Source organism: Ammospiza nelsoni, chromosome 29 (assembly GCF_027579445.1).
Source record: "Ammospiza nelsoni isolate bAmmNel1 chromosome 29, bAmmNel1.pri, whole genome shotgun sequence".
NCBI lineage: Eukaryota > Metazoa > Chordata > Aves > Passeriformes > Passerellidae > Ammospiza > Ammospiza nelsoni.
Window position 1 is genome coordinate 1024892 of NC_080661.1, and position 19440 is coordinate 1044331.

Here is a 19440-nt window from a genome sequence, read left to right on the forward strand (position 1 = left end):
TGTCTGTTGTGTCCCTCAGGGTACGGCGGTGTCACTGAGGGAACGGGAGCGTCACTTGAGGGGGACACGGCACGCCGCGTGTGGCTGAGCGCACATGCCGCTGGCTGAAGGGACGCCAGGGCCGCTGAGGGGCCGTGGGCTCGCCCAGAGGGACACGGCAGGGCCAGGCCGGTCCCCGCTGCGCCGCCGCCGCCCGCTCCTCTCAGCCGCGGGGAGCGTTTCCCGCCCAGGCGCGGGCGGCCCCGCCCCGCCCCGCCGCTCCCCTCAGCCGCGGGCGGCAACTCGAACCCGCTGGGGCCGCCCCGCGGGGCCGGGCGCTGGGCGGCCTTCCAGAAACCCGGGGGGAGCTGCCCCGGGGCTGCCCTGCGCCCATACACGCCGAGGAGCATGCGGCAGCCTTGGCACAGCGCCACGGAGTGTTCCACTTTGCCGGGGGTGAAGCTGCAGTAGCCTAGAGGGACAGAACTTCCTAGCACAGGAATGCTGGAATTACCTGGTGCCACCTGTAGGGCACAGAGTGAACATTTGGGCTTTAAAGTTCAGGCAATCACTGGTTTGTGAGAATAACGAAATCGGAGGTGATCAGTTGAGTAGTGGATATTTGAGCCGGAAGATTTGAGGTGATCTCTAGGGGAAAAAATTACTTTTGAGGTAAAGTATGAGTAATTTCTAGAGGTCACATAGAGATAATGTTGTGACAAAACCTGAGGTAAATGTTAGGGGAAAGACAGAAAATGTTCTGTCTTTCTAGGGGTAAAATCTCAGGTTCTCTGACTTTCCACTGTTATAAATAAGAAGCTTGACTAGGCCAATATTCAAGCAGCAATCAAATTATTAATTATTTTGGTAAAGTATGCACAATACAGCGCTGGGTACAGTGGGGGAAGTTTTCCCTCCAGCTGCACACCGATAGTTGTGGCTTACAGGTATTTATAGGGGTACTCATAAGCTTTCTCAGCAGTTTCTATTCCAAATTTTTACTCATCAGCATTTTCTCTTCCCAATTTTTACATCACAATTCTATACTCTATTGTGATTTAGTTTTTCTTAGGATGCATCCTACACAAGGAGTATCCCAGGTGGTGGAGGGTCCAACTTCTGACCAAAGAAAGAAGTCTCCCAGCCAGTGGGGTCCAGATTCCAGACATGGCTTTACCTTTTGATTGTGTTATGTTTGCCCAATTATCCCATCATTAAAAAAAAACCCAAACAATATTAAAAGTAGTAACAATTTTAATTGAATAATTAAAATGAAAAATATAAAATTGGATACAATATAATTCGATTAAAATAAGGGATAATATGGTTCCAATAATAGCGCATAAGCAAGACATACCATGGGGTACAGAGTGCAGGGTTCAATGACCCTTGCCACTTCACATACAAGCTTGCCAAGTGAAAATCACCCCTTATATGCCATATGTCAATGCCATCTCCTCCTATTTTCGGTTCGTCCCTTTTCTGTCTCCGCCTTTATTACCACCTTTACCACGCATGCGCCACCACTCGGTTTGGTGGTCACACAAGTCTTTGGGGGTCGTCACTGATGAAGGCCCTGTAGTCTTCTTTGTTGTCCTTTTATTCACCTTTGGGCTACACATGCGCACCAAGCCAGTACAATGTAAGCCAAGACTAACATATCACTGCGTCTATATATCAAAGCAATAAGTCCCTTATAATTAGCATTTTCTTGGACCCAACCAGGTTCTTGGTCATTTTTAGCAACTGTATCTTCAGCTTCTTTCCTGTAGTCCTTGAGAACATCTGCTGGAAAAAGGGGGGTGGAGCCCCTCCTCTCCCTCTCCTCTTTGGCATTACTATTTTTAACTTATTTTATTATTTCCAGATATTAGTTACTGTATCAATATTGATTACTGTTTCAATTTTTATCAGCACGAATCATACCTATTTACCACAATTGCAAGGACTATAAATCTCATAACAGTGATGTGCAGCTTCCCTTGGTCGAAATTATTAGTCCTTGAGTTGATGTTCATATTCCTTTCTCAAGCTGCTTTTCACTGTCTGGTCCAGGCGTGAGATAAGCATGTTTCCTTTTTATACATTCTAAAGCTATAGTTTCAAAGATCCGTACTACAAGCGATATTGTAAAATTATACTTCAAACGGTTATTATTGCAAAACTCTTTAAGGCTTAGCTACAAACAGAAAGTTCCTGTCAAAAAGCAACATCCTCAAAGCTTTAATTCAAAGCCTCCTGAATCAACTTAAGACTTATAAAAGTTAATTGCGAACAAAGGATAGGTTCAAAGGCCTTTTTCCAAGCTTTAATTTCCTCAGTTATTATTAGAATTCATCTTTATAAGTGTCCCATGGTCGGTTTCCACACATATCACAATCACAAATACACGCGTTCCCTGTATGTACCTGACACGAAACACAGCTTTGCATTTCACAAAAGGAGAGAAAGGAGAGCGATTTAGAAAGATGCATCATCAATTGCCTAAAGTGTTTATCATCTTGCAGTTCTGCACTTCCTGGGGGGCCTGATTTTACACCAAGGACCTGGGGAACAATTCCCAGACACTGGGAAAATCCGAGGTCGTCCATCCCCTCAGAGATGAGGTCTCCAAATTTGCCCCGAAAGTAAATCCAGCTTTTATAGGCCAAAAAGAGCAAGTCCAAGTGTCCTGATGATATTTTCAGCCCAGAAATCCCTGCAGCTGATGGCACACTTCACAATCAGCAGGGGACACAGCTAGGCCAAAGCCCAGACCTCTGCTGGGAGGCTTTCTCCTCAAATACCCTTCAAACAAACCTCCATGCAAGTCACTTGGGAAAGTTTCTTCCAATGATCCATTTCTGGCACATAGCTACACAGGGTAAAGTGAAAGATTCTAAAGCAGCCGCTCTGGGATCAAAGAGGCAGCACTAAGAGTCCTTGTCATCTCTTTGGAGCTAAATCACACTTTGGGGGATTTGAAGGAGTTTGGAACAAGCTAGAGAGCGGACCTTGGAATTTTTTAGATGATGCCATTGCTTTTTATTCTCTTCTACATAGACAGAAAGGGTGAGTTTGGCCCACATCTCCCCCGCATGGCTCACAGGGCCGCAAGACTTGTAGTTGCAAGAGCTTTGAAGGATTTCTTGGGCAAGAAGACACAGCCAACAAGGATATTTGTGGTTTGGACCCAATCTCCAATATTTCGTCTTATGGACTCATGCTCTCGGGGTCTCTAGCTGGTCAGAGTGACCCCAGATAAGTTAGAAAGTCTCTTTTCCCAGCCCAGCGGTCGCAGAAGGAGTCAGAGCTCTTCATTTCTTGGTCTCCAGGTTGTTTATTGTATCTTATCTATAAAATTCTTTCTCCTGTCCAGCCGAAGTCTGCTCAGCAAGACAGTCTAAGGCACTCTGCCTCCCCTGGGGCGGTGTTATCTTTTTATACTAAAAACAACTACGTGTACAATATTTGCAGTAACTTTCCAGTACCTATCATCTACGTTAGACAGTCAGCTTCTACTCTAAACCAGCCTAAAGGTGCCAGCATCAGAAGATGGAGGCCAAGAAGAAGACGGAGAAAGGCTGGACATGCCCAGACTCCTCCATCTTCCCCCCTGAAGCCCCATTCTAAAACGCCCCAAAATGTATTTTTCCACTCCGTGATAAATTCACTATCAGTCTGCTTAAAATTTTATGGCTTGTCATTCTTCCTACAAGGTTGGTAATTGTTTTTTCCAAGGGCTAAATCGAAGGCCAGGGATCTTGGGCTCTGTGCCAAGGCCTCTGAGCCCTCGGACAGGGTCTCGAGTCCTGCAGGGCAGCCAGTGGAATTTCCTGGGTTCCCACATCCTGCTACAGTGTAAGCCTCCTTAGCCAATCATGCTATGACACACAAACCTACAGCACTGCATCCTAAGGTTCTTGTTTTCCATTGTAACTGATTTGATTTTTTCTGGATCCTGAACTCTAAAACTCTAAACTTTCCTCCACTTCAACTTTCCTCCCCGTGTCTCTGCTATAAACAAGAAATCTGCATTTTCGCTTCTAGCACCTAAGTTTTGAAGCCCTTTCCAAGGTCTCCAATCAAATCGTGTGTTTAATTCTAAGCTTTGCTGACAAGACCAAAGGTCTGAGATTTCCCTGCATTTGGGTTTCCAACAACACCGATGCTGTTAGTTGCAGAGTGCCCAGGATCCGTCTTGCATGTCAACTCTGTCAGGGACAAGACGGGCAGCTGCCGGGGGGCTGCTTGTGGCCTCTGACAGCCCATTGCTCAGGGCTTGCCAGCACCCCAGCCCCTCAGGCTCTGCCCCAGCCCGGCCAAGCTGCCCGGCAGCAGCGCCGCAGCCCCACAGCCGCTCCAGAGCAGCCCCATCCAGAGGCACCTGGGAGCCCTCAGCAAGGCAGCCAGCAGCATTCGGACAGGAGGACACAGACGGTGCTTCCTGCCTGGCACAGGGCTTGTGGCCATCTCCAGGCACCGCTCTGGCAGGGATCCCTGCAGCCCCGGCCCCTGCCCAGCCGCTCTGTGGGCAGCACAAAGGCTTCAGCAGAACCACCAAAGGCCAAGGGGCTTCTGGCCAATTCCCCTTGCCCACTGCACGCCTGGGCAGCTGGCTGAGCACAAGCACCTTTTCCCCTCCTCCCCTATGCCCTGCGGACCCTAGTCAGCAAAGAAATCTCCTTACAGTCTGTATATTATAACACATTCTATATTTTTCTTATTTATCTCTTGTGGGATCTCAGCACCTCAGGACTGATGTGCAGAGTGACCGAGACCACCCTTGGGGGGCTCGGAGGTCCTGGAATGTTGCCAGAAGTGTCTGGTGGCTGGACTTTGATCCTACACGGGAGACGACACCTGTATGAGGATAGGAGGATTTCACTGGGGTAAATGGTGAAGGGATAAGTTAATTTGAGTATGAACCACAGGGTTTAAGATTTCTGTACAGGGGGGTCTAGAGAAGTAAGATGGAGGAATTGGGGCGTGTCCTGTCCTTCTTCTTCTTCTTCTTGGCCTCCATCTTCTGTGGTGATGTTGGCACTTTGGGATTGGTTATTACTAAAGGTGTACTGGTCAATAAGGGTAAAATGTATTGGGGAAAATAGGTAAATATTGTATACGTAGTTTTGAGTATAAAGATAAGAGACCACCCCGGGGGCTCTCAGTGTGCTCATGGCTGGCTTGCTGTGCAGACCTCTGTCGGGCCGAGAGAAAATCTTTTAGATAAAAAACTAATAAACACTGAAGACCGAGAAAAAACCTGAATCCTCTTCTCGTCCTTTGGAGCGCGGGCTGCCCAAGACCACCCCGGGCCTTTCCAGGTCATTAAAACAGCCAAGAAACCAACAATCTCTATTATAACACATTCTATATTTATGTAAACAAAGGATAAGAAATGCAAGGAAAAGGAAAAAAAATCTTAAAGAAAAGGAAAATCCCTGCCAGCTCAGGTTGCCCCAGCAAAAAGAGCCTCCCCAATCAGCTCTCTACAGAGCTCCAGCAGTGCAGCCAGCTGAGCCGCGACAGACAAGGCTGAGTCATTGTTATGAATAAGAAGCTTGACTAGGCCAATATTCAAGCAGCAATCAATTTATTGTTTAATATGGTAAAGTATGAGCAATACAGCGCTGGGTACAGTGGGAGATGTTTTCCCTCCAACTGCACACCAATAATTGATGGTTATAGGTATTTATAGGGGTACTCATCAGTTTTTTTTCAGCAGTTTCTATTTCTAATCTTTTACTCATCAGCAATTTTTATTGGAAATTATTACATCACAATTCTATACACTATTGTGATTTTAATTTCTCAGGATGTATCTCAAAGGAGAATCCTCAGATGGTGACGGTCCAGTTTCCAAAAGAAGAAAGACGAATCCCATCTGGTGGGGTCCAGCTCCCCAGATGTGGGTCTACCTTTTAACTGCAGAGACTCTAAATCTCATAACAGTGATGTCCAGCTTCCCTTTGGTTGAAACTATAAATCCTTGAGGTGATGTTCATTTTCTTTGCTCAAGCTCTTTTTCTCTGCTTCAATAAGGCATGAGATAAGCATATTTCCTTTATATATATTCAAAGCGATAGTTTCAAGGATACAAGTAATATTCTAAAATTATCCTTCAAAAGGTTATTATTGTAGAGCTTTTTATGGATTAAATGGAATCAAAAAGCAACATCCTTAACACCTTAATTCCAATGCTCCTAAATCAACCAGGGTTAATTGCAAACAAAAGATAGGTTCAAAGGCCTTTTTCCGTGCTTTATTTTCCTCAGTTATTATTAGAATTCACAGCTCTCCCATTGTCGATGTCCACACATTTCGCATTCGCAAGTACATACTTCGCCTGTTTGTACCTGACACGAAACACAGCTTTGCATCTCACATAACTGAAAGTAAGGGTATTCTTCTTTAATTTCATGCAATTATATTTAGTGATATTAGTGGTTTGAGCATTGCTGTACATCCTCCCAACTAGAAATTATCTGGTTCCCCCATGTGGACTCAGGAGAATGTAACAGCTCCATCTTTTCAGGGAGGAGGCAGCACTAGGACCACAGTGATTGTTTCACTCAGTAGACCGGAGCACACAGTTTGCTCCAGCTCGGAGCATGGGCTCATCCCAGCCTAAGAACTCCTGAAGGCTAAATGATTAAAAATAGGATTACCACAGGATCTATGATGGCTATCATGAGATAATCATCACACATCTGGATTTTTAAGACACAGAGCATAGTCTGGTGCTTTCCAGTCCCTGGTGACATGACCTAATAGCAACAAGCGCCTGGAGCTGCGCTAGTGCAGCACTCTGTGCTGGGGGAAGGAGGCACTGCTGGGCTGGGAGAACACACAATTGGCAGCCCATGGCTGTGATTTACACAAAGCTGTTTGTGTCTTGTAAATAGATTTCTTTTCCTTCAGTGGTAGGGAGCCAGGAGATGCATTGGTCAGCAGCAGAACAGAGAACATCCTCGTGCAGGTCCAGGAGCAGGGGAAGGACAAGCCTTCCAGCACAGGGCACTCACATGGCTTTTCAAATTAAGAGCTGCAGCAAATGTGGAAGGGTAAATAAGGCCAGAAAATCTTTTGCTGTATGAATGAACTCCCTGCTATTTATGATGCAGAGTTTCCAGGGATGTTGCTTTGGAGCTGGGCTCCTGCTGGGCAAATGATTCTTCCCAAACTGAGGTGGGTGCCATGTTATCATTCCCTGGCTCTACCTGTCCCTATCTGGCTGCTCCTCAAAGCTCTGGCTTCAGCCCAATCTTCTGCCTTCTGAGTAGCAAGGTTTAAATGGTCCTTATCATTCAAATGACTTGACTTCAAAATGAAATGATTTGATTATTTTAACAACTGATTAAATCAGCTCCCTCTGATCTAACGGTGTTGGTGTCTGGGAACAATGCAGCCAGGAGTGAGATGCTCAGTACAGGCTGCAAAACCTGCTGGAAATGCACAACAGTATTTAGGTTGTTTATGACATTCACCTCCCATTTCCTCATGCTGTTCCTGCACCTGTACTGGGTGGGCGAAGCTGTGCATGCCCTTTGAGCAGAGATGAACTTTTGGGGTCAGCTGCCTAATGGCCAGGAGGTGCCAAACTGTTTGGGTCACTGGTGTCCTCTGCCTGCCCTGCAATTCATAGCCACCATTTCTCTCACCTCTTATTTCTTCTCCCGGGTACCTCTGCCACTACTTCAGCTTCTCAAACCTTTTTTTCTGTTTCTCCTCCCCTCTGGAAGTTGCCGGATCTTCTCTTCTCTTCTCTTCCCAAGGAAGTGATGTAGGCTCATTTTCCTTCTCCAGTCTTCACACCTGGTTTGTTCCTTCCATGTGCTGGAAGATGCATTGGCACATGGATGTGGAGAAAACATCAGAGAGTGAACCAAGTCATGTACACCAAGAGAGATTAGATTATGTTATCACTGGCTTGTTTAGAATCATGGAATCAGAGAATCCTTAAAGTTGGGAAAGACCTTCACAAAAATCAATTCCAACCAACAAGCACCACCATCACTATGTTCACCACTAAACCACATCCCAAGTCCCGCATCAACATGTCTTTTGAGCTCTTCCGGGGATGGTGATTCTACCAGTGCCCCAGGCAACCTGTTCCAATGCTTTACAACCTTCTCCAAGAAGAAATATTCCCTAATTTCCACTATAAACCTCTCCTGGTGCAAGTTGAGACCTTTTCCTTTTGTCCTGTCCCTGTTCCCATGGGAGCAGAGCCCCACCTCGCTCCACCCTCCTGTCAGGGACTTGTGGAAAGCCACGAGGCTCCCCCTGAGCCTCCTAGCCTCCTTTTCTCCAGGCTGAAACCTGGAGAAACTCAAACTCACAGTTTGAGTTGATTCAGAGGAACCAACAAATCTGTTTTAGGTACTGTTAAATGATGCTGGCTGCTCTTAGTAGTAAAAACCAGAAAACAAAGGAGATATGCCCAGCAGCTCAGTGTGGTGAGTTGTGCTAGGAAAAAGCACACTCCAGACTACAATGGCACAAGCATCAGCACCAGATTCTGCCTGGGATAACCTCTGTGAATTCCTCCCTCTACTTATGCAGCTGAAATAATAACTGATCCACATGAACCAAATCTTGACAGTGGGTACATGTTTTCCCTACTGTTTCCAAAAAAAAATCAAACATAAACAGTGAGAAATTATTTCATCTCTCCTAATGAGTGGCAGCATGAGAACTCAGCAATATGTTAAGAGAAAATCACCCTGGTACACTGAATTACACTTTTCCTGGAGTGAAGCAAGAACCCCTGTGATTGAAAAACTCCCTTTCCACACTCAGAGATTGTTTTTACAAAGTATTAAAAAAAAAGTATAATGTTCCAAAATTCAGCCAGGAAAGCAGCTGTAATAATTCTTCCCTAATGCCTCTGAAATTAAGCTACACTTAGCCTGATTTTTGTCAATTTGGAGTGTATGTATACGCAATATTGCTAACATATCCCTGCAGTAGATGTGTGCAGTGTGTGCTGCAGTGCCCAGCTGCTGGCTCTGTCAGCCCAGAAACTGCTGCTCCATCCCCACGGGCTGCAGGCCCCCATGGGCAGGGCTGGGGCGTGGGGGCTGCTCCCCTGCACGGCCTCCCCTTCACATCCCTGCCAGAGCCTCGGGCAGCTGCCTGTGGCCCCCGAGCGTGCTCAGGAACTGACCACTGCTGCTGGAGGTCTGGGTGCTGAGCCCCTGAGTCATCTCTCACTTGGACATGCTCACAAACAAAGGAGGAACAGGGCCTCAGTGGCCCGAAGAGCTGCCCACAGAACCAGGAGGACCTGGACGAGTGGGATTGCAGAAGCAGTGCGTGGAGAACATCCAGGCAGGCTGCCAGGGGCTGAGGCTGGGGCAATGGAAAATCTGCAGCGGGAAGGAAACAACACAGCATCTGGGATTTTGAAACACAGCTAGAGTTTTCCTGTGCATTCTGACTATGAGTCACCAATGGTAGGCTGTGAAATTCCTAATACCTGTCTGGCCCTTGGGGCTGAGCTGTGGGAGGAGACCTGGGAGAGATCCTAGAGTGAGCCAGGGTCCCCCATGTCAGAGCAGAGCCCGGAACAGAGGGAAGGGATCCATGGCAGCCTCGCTCCCCCTCTGCCCTTTCCCCAGAATTGGCCAAAATACATCCTGAAGCACATTGTGAGAGAACTGCTCAAAGGGAAGGGTGAGAGCATTTCCCTCAGCCTTGTCCTGGGACTCAGCAGCATAGGGCTCTGGCTGCACGTCTGGACACGCCGTGCCCGGAACAGCGGGAAGGGATCCATGGCAGCCTCACTGCCCTGCTGCTGCTTCCATGCCCTGCAGGGCTGTTTCCCAGCCTGGCCTGGCTGCAGCTTCTCCCCAGCCTCTGCAGTAAGGCATTGGGCATCAGCTGCCCCACAGCCCCAACTCACCAGGGATCCCCTGCATTTTCCCAGTCCCCAGTAACATCCTGAGGTGTGGCTGCTTGGAGGAGGCAGGGCCACAGCCAGCCCCAATGGTTAGGGGGGATCAGGATTTTCCTGATCCTTACCCATGTCTTGGACAAGTATTGCGTCCTGAAGAAGCCACCTCCTGGATGTGCAGTGATTCCATCTGATCCAGCTGTGCCTCCTCCTTTCTCAAGGGATGGACAGAGAGGCTCTATCAAAGGTGGCATTTCCTGCAGGAAGGGAGGCAATGCCAGACACAGCCACAGGAGGTAATTGCTGTGCCTCTGGGCCTGAACCCTGCAGAGGCTTGAGCTGCCCTCTCTGCTGCTTGGCACAGCGGGCACAGCCCAGACAAGATGGGCACAGCCCAGAGGAATTGTCCCGAGCAGGCTCAGGGCACTCGGGTACTGAGCTGTCCTGCTGGGCTCCCTCCGTGGGAGACACGTCCCGAAACCTGGGAGCGGCTGCACGGGGTGCCCATGGTGGGGAAAGGACAGAGGGGGAGAGCAAGGCTCCAGTGTGTCCTGAGAGGGCCTGGATATGTGCCCCTGGGCTGTGGGAGCTGTTCCATGGGCAGGTGGGTAAGCAGGAGGGAGGGACGGAGGTTGGGAGTGACAGCTGTGGCACTGCAGATTTCCCCAGGCATTTAGTGAGGGTTTCCTGTGTGGGAGGAAGAGAGCCCCAGGGCCCTGGCCTGCTCCAGCTGCCCCTCCAGGCATGTTGCACAGGACCTGCAAAGAGTGTGCAGAGTGACCAGGAGGCACAGGCTCCCACAGCCTTACCCCACCTCCTTGCAGTGCTCAATTCCCCAAGGCAGAAGGGGATCCCAGCATACCATGGAAATGGTTTTGTAGCATCTGTGCTCCCTTCTCAACTGGGATCATGACTTGGATTAGTTGGAAATGCTGGTGAATGGTGCTTTGAAGACCTTGCCAGATGTTGGAGGCATGTTCTGAATGTACCTTTCCTGACAGAATAATCCATGTCGGTGTGGCAAGAGCTTACTCATGAGCCAGTTCCCTTAAGTTCCTCTGAAGGCTGATCAGTTCTGGAAAGCTTACCCTGTTCCCTTCTGGAGCCCCAAGGGATCCCACAGGATCTCTGACAGTGGGAGGAAGGAGCATTTAGCTGTCCATCCTCCTCCTGTGTGCAATGGCACTGTGTCCTTCTGTGTGCTCTGTGCAGCCACAGAGAAGAGCAGAGAGGGAAGGGGCTGGGCCCAGGGCTGTGCCTGGGGGCTGAGCCTTTCTCAGCTCCTTTGCCACCCCCAGGGAGCCTGAGCTGCTCCTGCTGCCACTGCCAAGCCCTGGCCCTGCCTGGGGCTGGGTTTGGAGCTGCTGGCAGCTCCAGGTAGTCCTTTCTGCCCCGACTGCCCCACATGGGGCTCCTTCCTTCCCAGTGTGGGGCCACTGCAGGCACGAGGTCCCTCTGGCCCTGCTCCTGAGTGGAAGGCAGAGACAAGGGAGTGCCTTGGAGGGCACCAGTCACCCAGGTGCCCTCACTGCCACTTGGGCCTGAAGGAGAATCTTCAGCAGTGCCATTAGAGCTGTTCTGTCCTGCCTTTCATTGCAGCTGAGCCTGTTGCTAAAGGTGATCTGGCTTCCCAACCCACATTCAGGATTGAGTCTCTGGGAGATGATGAGGGTACGTCAAGGCCTTTGTCCTGTGAGAGCTGCCAGCTCAGATCCCAAAGCTAGGCCAGGGGGGCATCACTGCAGGTGCCAGGACAGAGCCATGCACGTGTGTGCCCACGCCCTGCACGATCCACTCACAACTTCTGCTCAGCACTGGCAGCTGTTTGGAGGAGGGTGGGCACTGGCCCACCTGAAAAAGACCAGATGATTTTTTGATTACACTCGATTTTGCATAAGCATGATGTCCTGAACATGCCATCAAAGTAATGGAGAATTTTTCCATCTGTTAAGGTGTATTTTTGTTTCTCAAGTGATGGGCTAAAAGGCAGGACAGAAGGAGGTGTTTCCCCAAAGAAGCAGAGGCTGATTGGCAGCCCCTCCTGCAGGAAGGAAGGCCAAGCCAAACACAGGCATGGGCACGGGTACAGGCTCAGAAGGTAATTGCTGTGCCAGGCTCAGGAGGGCTCAGCCCTTGGCAGGGCTGTGTGACAGCAGCTCTTCCTCCAGGGCCTGCCCTTGCACGGCCCAGCAGCAGCCAAAGCTGGAGGCACCTCTGGAGGCCTTGAGGCCTCTGGAGCTCGTTCACAGCCCCGGGGAAAGTGGACTCGTGCACCAACGTCTCTCCCGCTGCAGCTGCTCCGGAGCTGGCCCTGAGTGCCCAGAGGCTCAAGGCACAGGAGCAGCCCCGAGCAGGAGCCCTGCCGTGAGCCCAGGGCCAGAGCCAGCCTTGTCTCCCGACTGAGCAGGGGCTGCACTGGGTCCTGACAGGGCCTGACTCTGCACCCTGGGGCGGGGGGAGCTGTCACGGGGCAGGGAGGGCCAGGGCTGGCAGTGGCTGCTCAGGGATGGGTTTGGCCCATGTCCCTCCAAGCAGTGACTGCCCAAGAAGCTGCACAGCCCCCGGGCTCTCCTCCCGGCCTGCTGGGCTTTGTTGGGTGGCACAGCCTGTGCCAAGGGGCGGCAAGGTGCCTGCAGGCCCCAGCTTTGGGGGAAATGGAGAACGTCCTGCCCGCATCCACCATGCTGCCAGCTCAGCAGTGCAGCACAGCACGGGCTGACGCTCCCCATTGCTCCCACAAGTGCAGCTGGAACCACAGCACATGTTCCTGATTCTTTGAAGGGCCTTGGAAGGGGTTTCTGTCAGGGAACAGGCTTCTGGCTAGGGTTACTGGCAGGCCTGCTTGATTTGGAGCTGATCTTCATCTTAGGCTCTGTCCGAATTTGGACTTGCTGGAAGAGAAAAGGGTGAGTGTTTAGTTCACCTTTCCCTCAAACAGCTTCTCTTGAAAGTCTGCTTTACATAGGAAACATTCCCAGTGAGGCTGCAGTGTAGGTGTGGCCAGTCCATGATAGTCCAAAGAACTCTGCTGAGGGTTCTGCTGCTGCCCAGAGCTTTCATTGGCCTCCTAATTGCTGGGCCTTGTCCTGGGGGCCCGCTGGGGCTGCAGCCAGTGCTGGCTCCCACTGAGGCTGCCTGGCCAAGAGCAGCCCCAGGGGCACAGGGCAGAGGCAAAGCACGGTGGGGAGGAGAAAGAGCAGGGACGAGATTGCCCTTGAACGGTAGGGGAAGGGAGAATGTCGCTTATCCGAGAGAGCCCCAAAGAGCGGCTGGAAGAGGTGCCGGCTGATCAAGGACCCCCGAGGAGCGGAGGGAGGGCGTATCAGCTGATGGAGTGTCCCGAGGAGCAGCTGGTGATAGTGGGGGTGTCCCTTAGTGGGGAGGAGCAGCCGGAGCGCTTGCACGGTCCGGTGGTGGGGAGGCCGGCGGGGCTGTCGGAGTAGGCTCAGCCCGGCCAGTGGGCACTGCTAACCCCGCCCGCCCGCAGGACCACGGCGCAGTTCCTGTTGGAGGCGGACCTGCACGGGCTGCTGAAGCTGGACACGCTGATCCCGAATGCGCCGCCTGCGCGATGGCAGCACAAGGCAAGGCCAAGGAGAGTGGCCCCGGGCCCAGCCCCGTCGGCCTGTCGCCCATGAAGCCGGCCAATCGCTCCCACAGCTCCAGCAAGACGCCGTCCACGACAGCCAGTGAGCGCCGGCCGCCAGCGGCAGAGGTTGAGTGCGGGAGCCTCGCCCAGGCTGCTTGTCCGTAGCCACGGGGCTCTGGGCTCCCTGCCACGCTGCCCTACCGGCTGCTGCTCAGGCAGGAGGAGGTGGGCTGTGCTCCTGACAGCCACCCACCTCCTTGCCAGCATGAGGGGCAGAGCTCTGAGCACTGGGGCTGGCCAGCTGCTGTTCGCCCAGCTGAGCCTTGCTGGCACAGCTGTATGCTAGGACGAGTGTGGGCAGGACTGTCAGCTGACAGCTTTACATCCTGTGAGTGTTTTTGTATCTTCCCCTTATCTCTCGGCTCTGGAATTGTTGCACTAGACCCAAGGAGTTGCTCCACACAGTCCCTAACCAACTTGGTGGCAGGGAGGAAAATATAAGTTAGTTGTGACTGGGTGGCATGAGACCTCAGAGTCCTACTTGTCTGGTGGGTGTGATGTGGAAGAGTGTTGGGTTTGCTCCCGTGAAAGCTCTAATACAGGCTGTTAAATAGCTGTAAGACAATATTTTCATATGTGAATGCAGGTAAATCTGGATCCAAAATTCAAAGCACCCCCACAAAGGCTGGGAGGGATCGCTACATTCCCAACCGCAGCACTATGCAGATGGAGATGGCAAATTTCCTCCTAACCAAAGAGAATGACCCTGCTGAGGATTCCCCTACCAAGAAGGTGAGCATGTTTTTAAGTTACAATTACTTCAACAACCGCTACTCCTTCCTGGCCCTTTACAGAGCAGTAAACTATATCTTCTATCAAGTGGGCACACGGGACTGACAAGTCCCAACCATCACTACTTGCAGCTCTGGGCTTCAGGAGCTTAGGATGAGATTGAAGCTGTAGAGACTGCCATGCACTCTAAGCCTATGCTGCTTCTGGTAGCAAAATTTAGCTTTTGACTAATGAGGTTTTAAAATGTAACAGGCAACAAAAACACAAAGCTGTAAGCCTATGCGAAGTGAAACTGCTGGTGGTAGCTATTCTAGGACAATGTCTGCACAGGGAACACTTCTGGAATGTTTTACACTGTCTTCTGAAATCTGTTTGTGAAGCATTTGGTCGCTTTGTGGCTGTGGCTTTTCCCACTGGCAATGACACTGAATTTGCCATTGTGTGAAAATGTGAGCAGGATGATGTATGAAAGTCTGAGGAAAAATTGCTTTGACCTGCCTCTGTGTGAGTGACCCTTGCAGCACAGGCAAACATCTTCAGATTCTAAGAGAAGGGGACTTAGGTGTCTGTTTAAATTGCAGTGTGGGAATTGTTTTAAATGCATTGTACTGAGGGTGATTTGTCTCTGTAGGAGCAACAGAAAGCCTGGGCAGTGAATCTGAATGGTTTTGATGTAGAAGAGGCAAAGATCCCCCACCTCAGAGGAAAACCACAGATGCTCCAGAAGGTATGGTACAGGCTCTGTGTGAGCTGAATCAGCAGGGGAGATCAGGTCTGGGGAACAGCAACACAGAGGCTCTGTGTGTGGTCACAGGAGAAATCAACTGGTTTCTGAGAGCTGTACAGGCTGGAGTCTCCTTTCTTAAGGTTCCTGAGGTTGAGGGAGGGCATAACAGTTACAGTGAATTTATTTAGGAGAGTTGCTATGACTGCCAGTTGGTCACCTGTTACAGGGCTTGCAAGGGTCTTCAGGGTGAAGAGAGAGATGAGAATCTTGACCTCATGTTCAGAAGGCTTGATTTATTATTTTATGATATATATTACATTGTTACTAAACTAAAAGAAATAGAAGGAAAGTTCCCAGAAGCTAGCTAAGCTAAGAATAGAAAAAGAATGAATAAACAAAGGGCTGTGTCTCAGCAGAGGGTGAGACCCAGCTCTGCCATGAGTGGTCAGTAAATCCAAACATCCACCCGAGACCAATCACACATCCACCCGCTGCATTCCCCAGCAGCAGATAACCATTGTTTACATTTTGTTGCTGAGGCCACAGCTTCTCAGAAGGGGGGAAAATCCTAAAGAAAGGATTTTTATGAAAAGTACAGTCACCTGTACTGCAGGTTCCAAACCTTCATGAAGTCTGTAAGAGCATCAAACCCTCTGCTGTGCACTTTCTAGCTTAAACTGCAACTACATATAATGGGATTCAAAAACCCAAGTGTTTGTTAAATTTGTTTCCATGAATGAGGAAATTGTAGCTCACCCCTGTTCAGCAGTTCATACTGCCAGTGATTTTAGTGCACTGCAGGCTTGTGAGTGTTTCTCTTAGGACTTTATTTTCACTCCAAGGGATTCCTAGTTGGGTGAGGAGCACTCAGCTGGGAGGAAACTAACTCAGGTTAACAAACCTGTTCCCCTGCACACAGGCTATCAGAATAACCTGAAAGTGCTCTACAGTCAGAAAATGGCACCTGGATTCAGCAGGAAGAATAGCAGAAATATTCCCTCAAAGCCAGAACAGGTCTTGGATGCACCAGTGATCCGCAACAACTATTGTAAGTAGGCTACAGGGTTGAGTGCTGGGCATCCAGAACATTCTGCACTGGATTGCTGTTCCTAGGACAGTGTAACTGGGCTGTCTGTATTATTTGGTGTACCCAGGCTAGCACAGACCCCTTCTGGAGTGTCCCTGTGTGGCCTTAGCGGGACAGTGGTCTAGGGCACTGTGTAGATGCCTTGGAGCAGGGTACCTGGCCCCAGCAGCTGGGCATAGTGACACTCAGAAGGCTGCCCCTCACCTGTACGTGTGTGTGTGCACATGTGCACCCTCACCCGCTGCAGCAGCACGGGTGAAGGGCAGGGCTCTCTAGCCAAGCATGGTGTGACCTGCATTGCTCTTTCAAAGTGTAGATCTGAATCTCATAGACTGGAGCTCCCAGAACTTCCTGGCAATGGCTCTGGACAATGCTGTTTATCTGTGGAATCATGCTACTAGGGAGATTATCCTCCTGCTGCAGATGGAGCATCCAGATGTTTACATTTCCTCTGCGTCATGGAATAAAGATGGAGACTACGTTGCTGTTGGCACAAGTAGTGCTGAGGTTCAGGTGAATGCAGGAGTAAAACTAGAGAAATTTTCAAGGGATTGACAGAACTGTGGGGCCTGGGGACAAAACTTTGGTTGGCAGAGGAAGGATGCCATGCACCTGACTTGTCTTCCCTGGTGTGGGGTGGAACTGCCCAGTGTGCAAGGCAGGGTTTGGTTTGGGGGTTTTCTGATAAGTAGCATTACCTTCTGTGCTATAGTCATGAGATCCACATTTTCTCTGTTCCCTTACTGAGAAATCTGAATGCCAGAGCCTGTGCAGTGAGGTTCCTAGGGCATAGAAACAGGATTGGGTTTCTTCTGAAGAACTTTTTGCTTTGCCTCTCCAGCTATGGGACGTTGAGCAGCAGAAACGTCTCCGATCCATGACCAGCCACTGTGCCCCTGTGGGAACCCTCAGCTGGAACAGCTACATCCTCTCCAGGTAAAGCAGTGGGTCAAGGGCAATTTCCAGTTGTTGCAAACTCCTATCCCTCAATCTATGTGTGGCATGGGTTAGGGATGGCAGACAGAAGTTTGTCCTGGCTTGGGATTCTTACTCAGCCTTATCTGTTGGGGCTGTGAGGAGAAGGCCTCTTTCCTGTATTGCAATTTGTGCTGAAGTTGTAAAGAGCTTGTGTGGGTGTTTCACTCACACCAACAGACCTGTGTTGCTGGTAACACTGGTTGAAACCCAGTAGCAGGTATAGCAGTCTTGCAACAACAAAAATGGATTTGGGTGAAAATGTGCAGCTGGACCCTGCAAGCCTTCTCTTCTCTCTGCAGTGGTGCACGGACTGGGCACATCCATCACCACGATGTCCGAGTGGCTGAGCATCACGTGGCCACCCTTGCTGGCCACACACACGAGGTGTGCGGACTCAAATGGTCTCTGGATGGCCACTACCTGGCCAGTGGTGGCAATGACAGTCTGGCGAATGTCTGGCCATGCACCCAAGGTGGGGGTGGAGACTTTGCTCCTCTACAGACCTTCACTCAGCACCAGGGTGCTGTCAAGGTGAGCACAGAGCTGCCACGGGCGGATATGTGAGTGCAAGGCAGGCATGCAGCACTGGCTGGGTGCAGGTTGCCTCTTGTATGTTTTAAAATGAACTCTCCTCTCTCAGGCTGCGGCGTGGTGCCCACGGCAGATGAATGTTCTAGCCACTGGAGGTGGCACTAGAGACAGACATATCTGCATCTGGAACGTGTGTTCTGGCGCCCGCCCCAGTGCTGTTGATACCCGTTCCCAGGTGAGAGATGAACATCAGCTTGGAGACAAACACCTTCTGGCAGCACACCTACACAGAGCTGCTGGCTCCTCAGGCCCAGAGGCACAGGGAAGAAGGGGGACCATGCTCGCTTTCGAGTGGTGAGCATCAGCACAAGGACCTTGTCTCACCTGTGTTACTGCCTCTTTGCAGGTGACTTTTATCCTATGGTCCACAAACTACAAGGAGCTCATTTCAGGCCATGGCTTTGCACAGAATCAGCTGGTTATATGGAACTATCCAAGAACGAACAAGGTTGCAGAGCTGCAAAGTAGGTGGACAGGGACTGGGTGGGGGGGGGGTGTTAGAGGTTGGAGCCTGCAGCATCACTGATACAGGCCAGTATCTGGGGCCATGCTGCTAGGAGTAAAGCATGCCCACGGGGCTGTGGAAGAGACACCATTGATCCAAGTGTATGCTTGGGGTCTGAAATCATGCTGCCACAGCCACTGGGGAGACAGCTATGCAAGCTGGCAGGGCTCATGGGAGCATACAGGAGTAAATGTGCATGTGCTGATCGGCTCATCCCTGATTGCACATTCCTTCTCCTCCTCAGGTCATACTGATAGAATCTTGAACCTGACCATGAGCCCTGATGGTACATCAGTGGCCTAAGCAGCTGCTGATAAAACAGTGCAGGTCTGGTGCTGTTTTGAGGTGGATCCCATAAAGAAGAAGGAGAAAGAGAAGGCAAACAGTGCCAAAAGCGGTATTCTTCACCAGAGCATCCGCTGAGAGCACGGGATTGTTGTGGGGAGGGGGATATTTGGTTTTACACACTGTACAGTATTTTAAATTTTAATGAACTGCTTAACTTGACTTTTTCTAAATGGAGTCTGATGGAAGAAAAAGCCATGGCTCCTAAACCCAAGTCCTTCTCCCAGAGGCTGGGGATCTGGGCAAGGAGTGGAGACCTAGCTCTTAAGGGCCAGTTTACAGGCCCCTGAGCTTAGCACAGCCTAGCAGAAGGATGCTGTGCAAGGGCTGTACTTCTGTTTCTGTCCCAGCTAAGATAGATATGTCACCTGCCCCATCTAGATGCTGACTACAAGCACAGCAGCTCCACCACAGGCTCAACTGAAAGCACAGCATGGCTGTGGCCTCAGTTTGTGCTGTCCTGGCCTGTCTCACAAGCCCAGGGACACCTTCCTATGGCTCTGCAGGCAGATCTCAGTTTGTCTTGTTAGCTAGAGGCAGCCATCACTGCCTGCCTATGGTGCTGGAGTAGAATACCTGTTGAAAAAAAAAGAAGGGAGAGAAATATAGAGCAACAGCTGTAATCACCCCAAAGGCTGGAAAAGGGCTGGCTCTGGCATAAAGCCTGCTGCAAAACAAAAGGTTGGCTTACACTGCCACAGCCAGCCTGGATGTCATGCAAGAGCCACACAAAGCACCGCCAACCCTGTGCTCAGCCTTCAGTCATGTATTCTTCCAACAACTCTGATCTCCCTTCCCCTCCTGCTGACAGGAGGCCCTGGTGCCTCACTGAGGCTTCATGCAGGGGAGCCAGCACCAGGGCTCAGCTGACATTTATTGGAGCTTGACTCCCCTACACTTGTAAAAATGTCTTTTTTCCAGGCTGAACTGTGCTGGAGCAAGTTGCAGGAAATATATTTGAGTCCTC

At 50.4% G+C, this 19440-nt stretch overlaps 1 pseudogene; it reads left to right on the plus strand.

Annotated features, from left to right (window-relative positions):
- Positions 1 to 13478: 13478 nt before the first annotated feature.
- On the plus strand, positions 13479 to 18551 carry LOC132085158 (cell division cycle protein 20 homolog; annotated as a pseudogene).
- Positions 18552 to 19440: the final 889 nt, after the last annotated feature.